The following is a 12441-nucleotide window of genomic DNA, read 5'->3' as shown; positions in this document are numbered from 1 at the left end:
CCATACTGTCTGTAGATTTTGAGCAGGTTCACATATTCATTTCAATTCTCCTCGATCAATGGCCAAGACTTGCGTCCTGTCATGCGAGCTAAAGCGTCTCGGAGATCCAGACCCTTGACATTAATTAAGAACTGTTTCTCCAATGGATCTCCAGGTTGACCAGCTGGTTCAGGTAATCCCATAATCTCCGAGAATTCGTCCATTAATAAAGTCATCTCTCCCCATGGGAACCAGAAGGTACTAGTGCTTGGATTCCACCCCTCTGCCAGTGCGTGGATCAAATTGCCGTTGACTGTATGCTTTCCCATTGCGGATGCCAGTTCCAATCCACAATCGTCCAAATGGTCCAGAAACATACAAGAGAAGTTCTTAAGCCATGAATAATACCACCGGGGAAGGAAGAATCCGGTGCTGAGGACTCGATGTTCAGGAAGACCTTGTCGCACCTCGTAGGAGATGTGACTCTTAGGAAAGACCGAATCAAGTTGACTGGATGCCATCAGACTGGAAAACATGAAAAATTGGGATAAGACTTGGGAAAATACAAGGATTTTGAAAAATTACAGGCAAGATGAAAATAAAGCAGGAAATTCGAGATCCAGAAGGAAGGAAGGATGGAAAATCACCTGGAGTTTTGAAGAAAAATAAAAAAGAATTTGAAAAATCGTCCAGGGTTTGAATAAAATAGAATTTTTAGCTAGTATATGGAAACAGATGGGAAAAATTGGGGATTTTTTGAAAATCGTCCAGTATTTTAGAAAACTTCTGGTAAATGTAATAAAATGGAATAAAAGAAACTAACATTCAATCACATCATGTACAAACAAGTATGCACATACAGCATTCTCTAAAAGCTGACTCTAGATGCACCAGTTTTGAAATAGCTTTAGGATCTTAATCCTAACTCTAAGGCTCAGATCATCTGTGTCCAATCATGTTATGCCGATATACTCAAGCCAAGGCTCGATGTACATGGCATAAAATCAATTTCTCCGGTTCTAGGTTCAAGTTTTCCAACATCCTTGAGCGTCTGCCGATATACGTTGGACTATGGCCCTTGGTACGTGGCAGGGGGTTTTCACCCAAATAGGTGGCCCAGTTGTGAGGCTTTGTCCTGAACTATGGTTCTGGAAGAGAGCCCAGCAACGTGAAGACCGGGTAAAGATAGGTGGGGTGGTTTTTGAAAACATGAGCACATGCAAGCAAATAGAGGGCTCTAAGACCTAAAGAGATAGAGATTTTGAAATATTTGAAGAAGCAAACATTGTTTTCATATAATTCCTAGATTGAGGAGTGTTGTATTAGACCTAAGTCTATGTGAGCATGAATAATTCTCCTCAATATAGTCCTACCAAACCATGCCTAGTCTATATGCAATCCATGTCAGCTGGGTTCAAGTCTAGGCTCCTAGTTTCACATGATATCATAAAATAAAAGCTGACATTCCATGGAACACGATTTTGACAATTTGAACTAAGTTAAGCACACAATTGATCAGGTGAAGAAAGGTCCCATCACGGTCGCCAAACCTGTTATCATCGTAAAATTTTTACTTTTGCAAGTCAAACTGACCTTTGAAAAAAACTCACCTCCGTTTTAAAATGCGGGATAATTCCGAAGAATTGGATTCGCCTGTCGGTACGAGGTTCAACCGTTCCTGGCGCCTTTACCAAGGGTAATTGAACCAAGGATCAAAAGTGTGCTTAGCTTTGCTCAAGTTGTCTAAATTGTGTTCTATTTCCTAAATGCACAAAGAATCAGGCATGTGCTATGAATTTCAGAAAATGCATATTTTAAAACATGATATTTGCTTCGAAGATTTGAAATACTTGGAAAATTCTTGGAAAAGATGTCATTTGGAAAATCGTGAGCTTTGTGAGAGAATGTTTCTGAGGAAAATGAAAATCGATTTCTGAGGAAGCCTTGATGTTCTGTGAAAATCAATTCTGGGAAAACTTGGATTATTCTGAGAAAAGTTTGAATTTTAAACTTTAGAAAAACTTGATTTTTCTGAATTCAAACTTTGAAATTGAAGATATAACTTGGAAAATCGAATTTTGAACTTGATAAATACTTGAAATATCTTTTGAAAGCTCAGAATTTTGAGAAAATCGATTTTGAATAAGACTTGAAAAATTTTGAGAAAATCGATTTCTCTGAATTGGAATTGGAATTGGAATTTGCAAATTGAATGGAATGAATGAATATGGATTTGAAAGATATTTCTTTAAGGAATTGAGAAAATCCTTTTGAGTTTTAAGAAATGCAGTGCATTTTGAAGTTAGCCTAAGAGTGTAGGATGAATGTGGCTAATACGAAGATTACAAATTTGGGTCTCATTCGTATTCTGACTATGGCCATAAATACAAATTCCACCGAGTTTGTCAACTCCATAAGAGCTTGTGCACGTGCCATTTGTGTAGACCATAGTGGATTTTGAAAGAATATGCATGAATTGGCATACATTGCAGTTATATATCAAAATTAAAAACTATATGCAATGCAAATCCTAATCTAAGCAGAAATTGAAATTCTTATTCCAAAGTTTACATTTAATTTACATCACTAATTGAATTTAAATACAATAATTTAAAGGAAAGTAAAGTCTTCAATATCCCTGCAAAACTAGAAAACTTGTTAGTGAAGAAATGTTGGCTTTTCTAGATTTATCCAGTAATATCTAGAAATTACTGGACTTTGCTAGATATAAGCCTTTTTCCTTGATTCTCTGATATAAACTTAATAAAATATGACATAAAACTAAATAAATAATAAATATGAGATTTGAAAATTCGAAGTTGGGGTCAAAATGACCAAAATACCCCTGATAGCAAGACTATGGCCTTGAAATCAGGGTTTTCAGAAGAATATTTTATAAAATACAACTTTTGAAATTCAAATGAGGATAAATTAAACTAAATATGATATGACATGATTAAAAACATGAAAATTAGAGTTTAGAATTTCGAAATTTAGGTCAAATGACCAAAATGTCTCTGATAGCAAGACTATGGCCTTGAAATCAAGGTTTTCTGAAATAGATTTTGGTAAACACTTGGGATTTATGATTGAAATAAACATAAAATCAAACATGAAACATCCTAATATGATTCTAAACATAAACAAACCCTAAAATTGTGAGCTTATACACGAAAATCAAGAAATATCACAAATATCACGATTTTGGCAGTGTTTCGGGATCCTGCAGGCACCCTGTTTTGTAATTTGATTTATTCAAGCATCAAATGGATTCCAAAATTCATAAAAATCGACACCTGTACTTGTTATAACCCTAAAAGCATATTGGAATCATAAAAATATATTTTTGACATTATTCCAATTCAAAAATAGCATTAAAACCCTAAAATAAGCTATTTTTACCCATGGTCACAGACCAGTTCAATGTTAGACCTGAATCAGGGATCAATCCACCATATAAAATTTTGAAATTTTACAGAGGTAAACTAGACATAAATACAGAGAATCTCCTTTTTACATATCGGAAAAATCATCTTTGGTTATGGAGAAACCCTCCCGGCAATCTGGACTAAAATGTAATGAATCTAACATTGGTTAAAACAGGTACTTCCGGTTGAAAATACAGAAACAAATAGTAATCTTCATCAAAAATTTCTGAAATTTCAGAAGTGAACCGTAGATACAAAAATAATGAACTTCCTTTTTTGACAAATTATGAATCGAATCTACGGTTTGAGATCTATGATCATTACAATTCCGATTAGGGTTTTGGTAAACACTAACGAGTTTTAAATATTAAATCTGATTTTCTGACAAAGGAAAAATACCAAACAGAGGCAAAAAATTATCAAAACTTCACAGTAAATAGTTCACATCAATATGAAACCACTGCACTTTACGGATCTTGAATCGAATATCGGATGAGAGAAATAGCACAACTGCAAGTTACCTATGAATTTCAATAATGATTCTAAACGATTAAAAATCATGGTTTAATATTTTATTTTTTTAACAGAGTTCCCGAATCCCAAAACATCTTATTTTTTTACAATAGTTCACTGACATATTTGTGTATCACATATAAAAAAATCAGAAATTTACAGTGAGTACTTCAATACGAAATAACATGCTCTTTACTGATCTAAGCTTAAAACACACAGAAATTTAATAAAACCTAATAAAGCATGCATTAATCAATGAAAACAATAAAAAAATACCAAAACAGTAAAATAAAATTGATTTCTATGCTGAAGAACGTGTAATATACATGAATAAGCAAAGAAATAAATACAACACAGGGAATCCATGGCTGGAATTTGATTTTACCTTAAAAATCATGGATTTGACCCATTTAACGGATAAATCACATGTTTTCATGGTTAAGAACATGAAAAACGATACTACAATCGATTCTAATGGATTAGAATCCCTGAAAAAACATTAAAACAGGGTTAGATCATCTTCTTGAACCGTTCTTGAGGTTCTTGAGGTTGAATTCATGAAGGGGATGAAGCCAATGACTAAATCTCATTTAAAACAGGAAAAACATTAAATAAAAACTAAAAAAAATTAAAGAAGACAATTACCTTGGAGTTCAAGCAATGGAGGAAGGGCTGAAGAGGAGAGAGAAGCTTTAAGAATTTCAAAAGAGAGAGAGTGTGGAGGTCGACCCCCTATTGCCCGTATTTATACTAAAAAAAATCAAGTTTTAAAATAAAGAGTTTTGAAAATTTTGGATTTCTCAAGAGGGGCGATTTTTGGGTGGAGTTACTATTATACCCCTAACCTAATTAATCTAATTAACCTAATTAACACCTAATTGAAGTCCTAACTAAACCTAAAGACCCTCAAATGTGGCGCCACTTGGCGTTATTCCATATTTGGTTTTTAAAGTTTTAAAAACCTTTAAAAACAATGGTTTAAAACTAAATTTTCAAATGAATTTTCAAAAGGAACTTTGACCCTTATAACTTTCTAAAACTAACCAAGACACTGACTAATCCTACTCTAACCCTGACTTTTTCAAATGTGGCGCCACCTTGAGTGGGCCCCATTTGAATTTTCAAAAACGATTTTAAAGCTTGAAATTAAAAGTTTTGAAATGGCATAGAGTTCCAACTGGGTCAGAACTCGTCTGGATATGGTGCCAACTGAGTGGGCCTACATCAGGTTTTGAAAATTTTGAAATAAACACTGAAAATAGCTTCGAAAAAGGGTTTAAAATCAATAATTGAAATTCAGAATTTTGAAACTAGAGTCTCAAGCAAAATGAAACTTCGGGTTAGAGTTCTGGATTTTTAGGACTCTGAGATTTTGGGTTTTAAAGGCCAAATGAAGGAGTTTTTGAAAAGATTTTATCAAAAATGGTGAAACAAGTCGGAAAATACAGTCAGGGTTAGACTACTAACTCGATCAGAACTCTGAAATAGAGTCCTGGATTAACTGGACTGTGCAAAATGACCTAAATTTTGAAAAACAAATGAAAATGAATGAAAATGGAAGTAAAAACAAACTTCAAAACAGACTCCTGACTAGATTAGGATCTGAGACAGAATCCTGATCGGACTGAAACTCTAGATTTTTTGGTATTTTCTGAAAAATAGATGAAAGAACTTGTAAAAACGGTGAAAACAATAACAAATATTGAAATAAAACAAAGTTCTGATTCAACTGAGACTCTGGGGACAGAGTCCTAATTGAACTAGGACTCTCAGATTTTTGGATTTTCTGAGAAAATAAATGAGAGAATTTTGGAAAATAGTTAAAAACGGGATAAAATTAGAGTTTTTGGTTCAGAGTCCTGATCTAATTAGGACTCTAAAGAAGAGTCCTAATTCGACTAGGACTCTGAAATTTTTTGGTTTTTTGATAAACAAATGATGAAATTTAAGCAAAGCTTTTGAAAACCAGTGAAAATGAAGTGCGAAAACCAACTTTGGATAGAGTCCTAATTCGATCAGGACTCTGGAGTAGAGTCCTGATTTGATCAGGACTCTGGGATAAAACCTCAGAATTTTGAAATTCTTCGATAAAAGTACAACAGTTTTGATAGATGGAAAGAATTTTGAAAGATTCTCTCAAAATTGAAATCAGGATCAGAGTCCTGATCCAACTAGGACTCTTTGAACAGAGTCCTGTTTTGACTGAAACTCTGAGTTTTGACTCATTTTGAAAGATTTGGTAAAAAACAGGTAAAAATAGTGACAAAAGACAGAGTCCTAGTCCGATTGGAACTCTGAAGAAGAGTCCTAATTCGACTGGGATTCTTGAAGAAGAGTCCTAATCCAACTAGGACTCTGGGATTTGGGCCAAAACAGAAGATTTTGAAAGGTTTTTTCCAAAATAGGTAGAAAAGGTAGTAAAAAGTAGAGTTCTGATCCGACTGGGACTCTAGAAAAAGAGTCCTGATCCAACTAGGACTCTAAGATTTTGGCCAAAATGGAGGAAATGGATAAGGGATATGACCCTAACCAGTTTAAAATCAAAATGGAGTTTTAAAAAGATAAAAAGATAAAAAGATAAAAATATAGTCCTGATCCAACTAGGACTATGAAATTTTTGAGAAATTTGATAAATGAAGGCATCCAGAAGTGACACCACCTAAATGGGTCTCATCTGAGAATTGAAATCAGTCGAAAATTGAGTTTAAAATGAATCCAGATTGTTTTCTGAGAAAAACATTTCAAAATATAAGGTCTTAGGGGTTGGCAAATGATAGAATGTTGATTAAAAACCCAGGTTTTAAAATTGATTTTGAAAGAAAGTTTTAAAAACTTGAATCTGGATTGAATAGTTTAAAAACAGGAGTGCTGGATCTCAAAAATGAGATGCAATGCAATGAAATGGTATGCCGAATGCATGCAATGACATGCAGTGACACATGAAATGTAAACACTGAATGAGGGTAAAAATTTGGGGTGTTTACACATATTTTCTGTTTTTCGTCAGCCTTAGTGTAGAGGTTTCGTGCATAAACCTGCACGTAGAGGTCTTTTAGATGTTGTCCCTTCTATTTCCTCATAATTTTCAATCCAACGTTGGATGTTTTTAGTGTTTTTGGGTGTAGGCGTGCGATTTGATTTTCTGGTTCATACCTGCGTGTTTCCTCTTAATTTCCAGTGATATTTAGGTCTAAGTTGTGTTGATGAAAGAATATTATGTTGAGTAGAGGTGTACGTTTGATTTCATTTTTAGTTCTTGTTGGATTTAATGTGTCATTGTGCAGATCGAGTTATTTTGATTTATATAAAATAGTATTTTAATTCCATTCAGTTGTAGCGTTTTCTGTTGATACATTAGTTTGATAGATTAAATTAAATTAAGTTGTTTGCTGTGTAGATTTAGGTGCGTTTAGCCATGTATTTAATTTAGTTTCGATGCAATTTTGGTTGTAGTTTAATTAGTTTATTATAGAGTAAAATGTTAGAATATGTTTTTCTATTCTTTCTTTCATGTACAACATATTATTTAGAGTATTTTGGTATTTCATAGTCTAACAGTTCAGAGTCAATTTTGTCTTAGTATAGTGTAAATTAGATTGTTTTTATTCATAATATGATGTTAGTAAAATTTAACTTAGTTGCCAGTGTTTTATAGATCGTTGTAGTGTCTTGCTTTATGGTAGTTTGAATTAAATTATGTCTATATTAGCTTGTTAGGTCTGATGCATTTGAGAATAGATGTAATTCCGTGATTAGTATAGCTAGATTTATTAGAATTCGGTTAGTCCCTTTACAATTTAATTAGCTGATTCGTTTTTTCTGTAGTCATTAATTTAGGTTGTTCCAATTACTTTTTGTTCTCCTGTATATCCTTTTGATTATGTGTGTATAGACTAATTTTAGCCAGCTTAACCATAGTTTAAATTAGTGTGAACACCCCAAATTTTTCAAAATTTTGTAAAATGACCCTTTTGCCCCCAACCCCGTCTTCTGAGAAAATCAAAGCAATTTCAAAGCTAAATTTCAGTCATTCTTCAGATTTTCTGAATTAAATTCCATATTGGTATATTCAAAATTAATTCTGGATCCGAATCCAGTACTTTAAATCCATATTTCCTCAAAATCCGGATCAAAACCCATTTTTGAAGAAATTTTCTTAAAATAGCTTTTTAAATCCTCAGAAAAATTCCCCTTTTGTAAATATTTTTTGCAAAAACACAAAAAAAATAGTTTTAATCTTTGTTTTCTCACAAACTTTAGGATTTTATTCTAAAAATACAAAAAAATTGAAAAATAACACAAAAACCAAAAAAATTGGGAAAACTACGAGAAAAAGCAAATGATTTTGAACCTCTTAAAAACAATTTTGCTAAAAGCCTCAGTTGCCCCCTCTTTGCAAAATATCGAAAATTAGAGGGTCTCCTCCGCAAAAACCCTCTTTTAGGGTTTTCCTTCGTAAGGAAGAAGGGGGAAAGATAGCCGCCCCCCCTCCGTTCTGTCTTCACTCTCACCATGGCGCACCCTCTCTCCGTCGCCGCCCATCTCCAACAGATACACTGATCACCCTCCATTCTCTCCTCCTTCCCTCTGCTTCGCCGATCACCCTCCCTTTTTCCTCCTCCGCTCATCTCTAACAAACCCCATTCCTGAACCTTCTCTTCCTCCTTAAAAGGGCATGCAAGAAGCCCCATTAATGGATCGTCTTCTACCCCTCCATCTTCTTCTTCTCGATAACTCCTCACCTCCGCATCACTCTCTTCTTCAGGAACCGGCTCTCACCCCCACTCCTTCGTCGCTTCACGCATTCTTCTCTTCCTCTTTCCTCTTCTTCCCCTTCTATCTTCTCTTATCCTGACTATCTCTCAGCCGATTAAAGAGGAAGGCCGTTCACCACATTACAGCAGCACCTAGAATCCATTGCTCCTTCTTCGATCAAAGCCTCTACTTCTAATTTTCTGTTCTTTCTCTCGGATCCCCCCGGATCGAGCAAAGGAAATTTGACCTCCAGTAATAGCCACGGTAAGTACCTTATTTCTTCTGTTCTTCTTAATTTTCTTTTTCTTTTTATTATTATTAAAGCACCATGTAGGATCGATTTGCTGGTGACAATATCGACCTACATCGGTGCGACATCAATGGAGTAAATCCGACAATTCCTTCTTTTCCTGTGGTTTATTTTTGAATTTCTGTTCGGTTTACTTTTGTTCGTGCCATTTTTTTTTTATTTGTCTAAAAGCATCATCGACATCATAATTTTCTGTATTGTATTTCTTGCATTTTCATCATCTGCATCTTCTGTACATTCTCTACAGTCTTGTTACAATTTTTTTTTTTTTTACATCTCATGATTTTGTTCATATCCGATCCTCATTGCATTTTCTTATGACTGGGTACCATTCACCTGCAGCTGGTCATCTAACTCTGCCTTATGTTTTAAATATTATATACTTTGTGCTCATTACTTTTCTGATTGCATTTATATGTCATGGCTTGCAGAAATTTTCCCATGTAACTACCCCTGGCTTCATCACGTTTTCGTGGCATATGATGTCTTCTATTGTTTGGTTTATCATCTCACTTCCTGGACGACTTCAGATGCACTGTTGAGTAGTTATGGAAAGATCAGATGGGGAACAAAGGTAACGTGGGTCTTATAATCAAAAAAAATTTTAGGGCCCTTTGCATCCTGCTTTAGATCGCCATTTGTGTATTTGTTCATTAGAAATCGTTGGGTATATTGCTTGTCAACATAGACCATTCGTGTTATCTGCTGCATTCTTGTTTAAAATTACTGCATTATGCGTTAGATCAGCTATGTTTCATCTATATATATTTCTCGATCATCTTTGTTACCTGCATTACAGCATCATCTATGAAATTACCTCTGTCTCTTTGCTTTTCTTTTTTTCTTTTCTTTTATTTTACTCATTCGATGATAATTGTTCATGGCATTCCCCATGTTTGGTTTATCTGGTTTTATCTTCAGTTTTATGGCCATAGCATCGTTTTTGTTATCCCTCTGTTTTAAGATCCAATTTTATCAAGTCTTGCAGCAGGGCATCAATCACCATCCCCCCCCCTGTACATAGCCTCTATCATCACTGACCATGCTTCATGCCTTTTCTTCAGCATTCATTAGAATTCGTCATTGATCTCTTAAGTTTGAAATGTTCAAAACAATGGATCCTAGAAAATTGTGAAAAACCCCTTTGCAGTTGGCTATTGGGCTAAAGAGGTATTTACAGCAGGCTATTCAAATCACTATTCGGCATCTTTGTAATATGCATTGGAAGACAGTGTTTAGATGCCATTCATTTGCAGATGGTCATCTAATGTCTTTTTCTATTAAGAATTCACTGAAATCACCTGTTGGGTGACATAATGGTGACATTATTGATAAGTTTTTACCTAGATTAAAGCTAACTCCTTTTCTGAGATCTCCTGAGGAAGCACTTGGGATGATTGAATGTTGCAGGTTATACAGTGAAAAGAAGGCGATATCGACGTTGTCTTCTGTGTAAATTTTGTTTTGCTTGTCAATCAATGAAGGAAGGATACTTTTTTTTAAGCATGTGGGTTGTTGTTCCAGGAAGCAAAACCAATTCCATACAACTGGTTAGAGAGATGGGTTGATAGCAGGGAAGGAAGCTTCTGCACAAAAAAGCTTAAATGCTAGTTTCAGGAAATCTGCAATTGATGGATTTGCTTAGAGATTGGTTAGCAGGTGAACATTACTCAGCTATACGTTTTGTAACTTGGTGGGTGGTGCTATTACTTAAAGAATAAAACCTACCTGTTGCTGAAAGGCTTTGATAAGGTAAGGCTGTGACTTTTTTTTAGTGTGCTATTATAATATTCTTTTACAGTTGAACAGGTATGACATATTTATTACCATTACTTTAGTGTGTCATTACCATATTTTTTTTACAGATGCAATTTCCTGGATCCACATGTTCCATGGATCATTTGTCTATATATGAAATAAGCATTGCTTATGTTTTGCCTGGCCCCGTTTTTTTTTTTTTAAGCACTAGCATGTATCCAACCTCAAGATCTGGCTATCGAATGTGATTTGCAGTCTTTATCCCCTGTGGACTAGGGTATAAACATGATCGCTTGTACAAGTTCGAATGACAGAGAGTGCTGGTAAGTTAGTTGAATAATTCAGAAAATGTTCAGATAGCTCTCATTGGTTTAAGCTCAGTGTAAAAAAAAAAAAGGATGTCATCAAGAACAGGCTAGTCAAATTCTGAATTCATACAGTAGGATTTTTGAAGGAATATATTTGTACAACAGCCATTTAAATAATTGGTATTAGATATATCAAAAGTCTGTTCATTTTGATCAATATCAAATGTGAGTGAAATAAAGTGCAGGTTTAGCTTGAAATATTTACATTGTTCATTATTTATTTTCTGTGCTAGCTTTTTCTAGAAGTTCCGTCCCTTGGAGGTTTAGTTAGGATATGTTCTCTTTTTTTTTTTAGTGCTTGTCCAGGACACTTCTAATTAATATAGCAGAAAAGGCTTCTTTTTCTTTTGAAGTTTCATTAGGTGTAAAGTCTGGGGAAAGTGATAAATCTAAAATATCTGATTTTGCTTGAACTGTCCCATCATAGGATTACTTAATGGTGCTAAAGGAAACCATGTATCTTCAGTTCTAGGCCTGTCTATAGTTATAATATGTTTGGTTATGGTAACCATCTTCAGTTCTTAGCCATGTTCATTGACAGTAACCGAGTGAGTCATCTAGGTATTAAAATTATCTTGAAGAGTTAGCAGCATGTTGCACCTATGTGATTTGGAATCAATGAATCAGAATTACGAGGATTCCGCTTTTGAATCCTGATATGAGAAGTTCTCATATATGGTAAACAGGCGTGTTCCTACCCATTTGTGACATTTCTTTTTGGTCTTGAAAGCCTTAAGCCACATGATGTATTGCAAGTCCGTTTTGATTTTCTTTACCTAAACCCACTATCTCCATCTCTCAGCACATCCCAGCACATGGTCATTGGTTAAGCAGCAGAATTGGGATCACTATATGAACAGGAGGTAAAACTCAAAGTTCTAGACATGGTTCCAGCAAATGTTATTCAAGATGTATCGGCTGTTGATATCAGTCTTTTCGATTCACTAGGGAAGTTGGGAATGGTACGGGAATAAGGTTGATGTATGCATTACCTGGGTATGAGATACCCTGTTTAAACCTTAGCATCTCATCAGGGAAGGCCCCAATTGCAGCCAACTAGTTGTAGCTGGAATGAAGGCAGATATATGCAACATTTGTCAGAATCAGATTTATAAAAATATACTCGATATATATATATATATATATATATATATATATATATATATATATATATATATATATATATGTCATACATGTATATACATATACCCCCATATATACATATGTATATACAAAGATATATATATATATCATTTCTCATCTTTCCATCATGTATATCTTGGCACATGAGCACGTTAACATTAACATCTGTATGATATGTGCAAATTTT

Source organism: Nuphar pumila, chromosome 17 (genome assembly GCF_984573655.1).
Source record: "Nuphar pumila chromosome 17, dmNupPumi1.hap1.1, whole genome shotgun sequence".
Classification (NCBI taxonomy): Eukaryota; Viridiplantae; Streptophyta; class Magnoliopsida; order Nymphaeales; family Nymphaeaceae; genus Nuphar; species Nuphar pumila.
Note: the sequence above shows the minus strand (reverse complement) of the source record.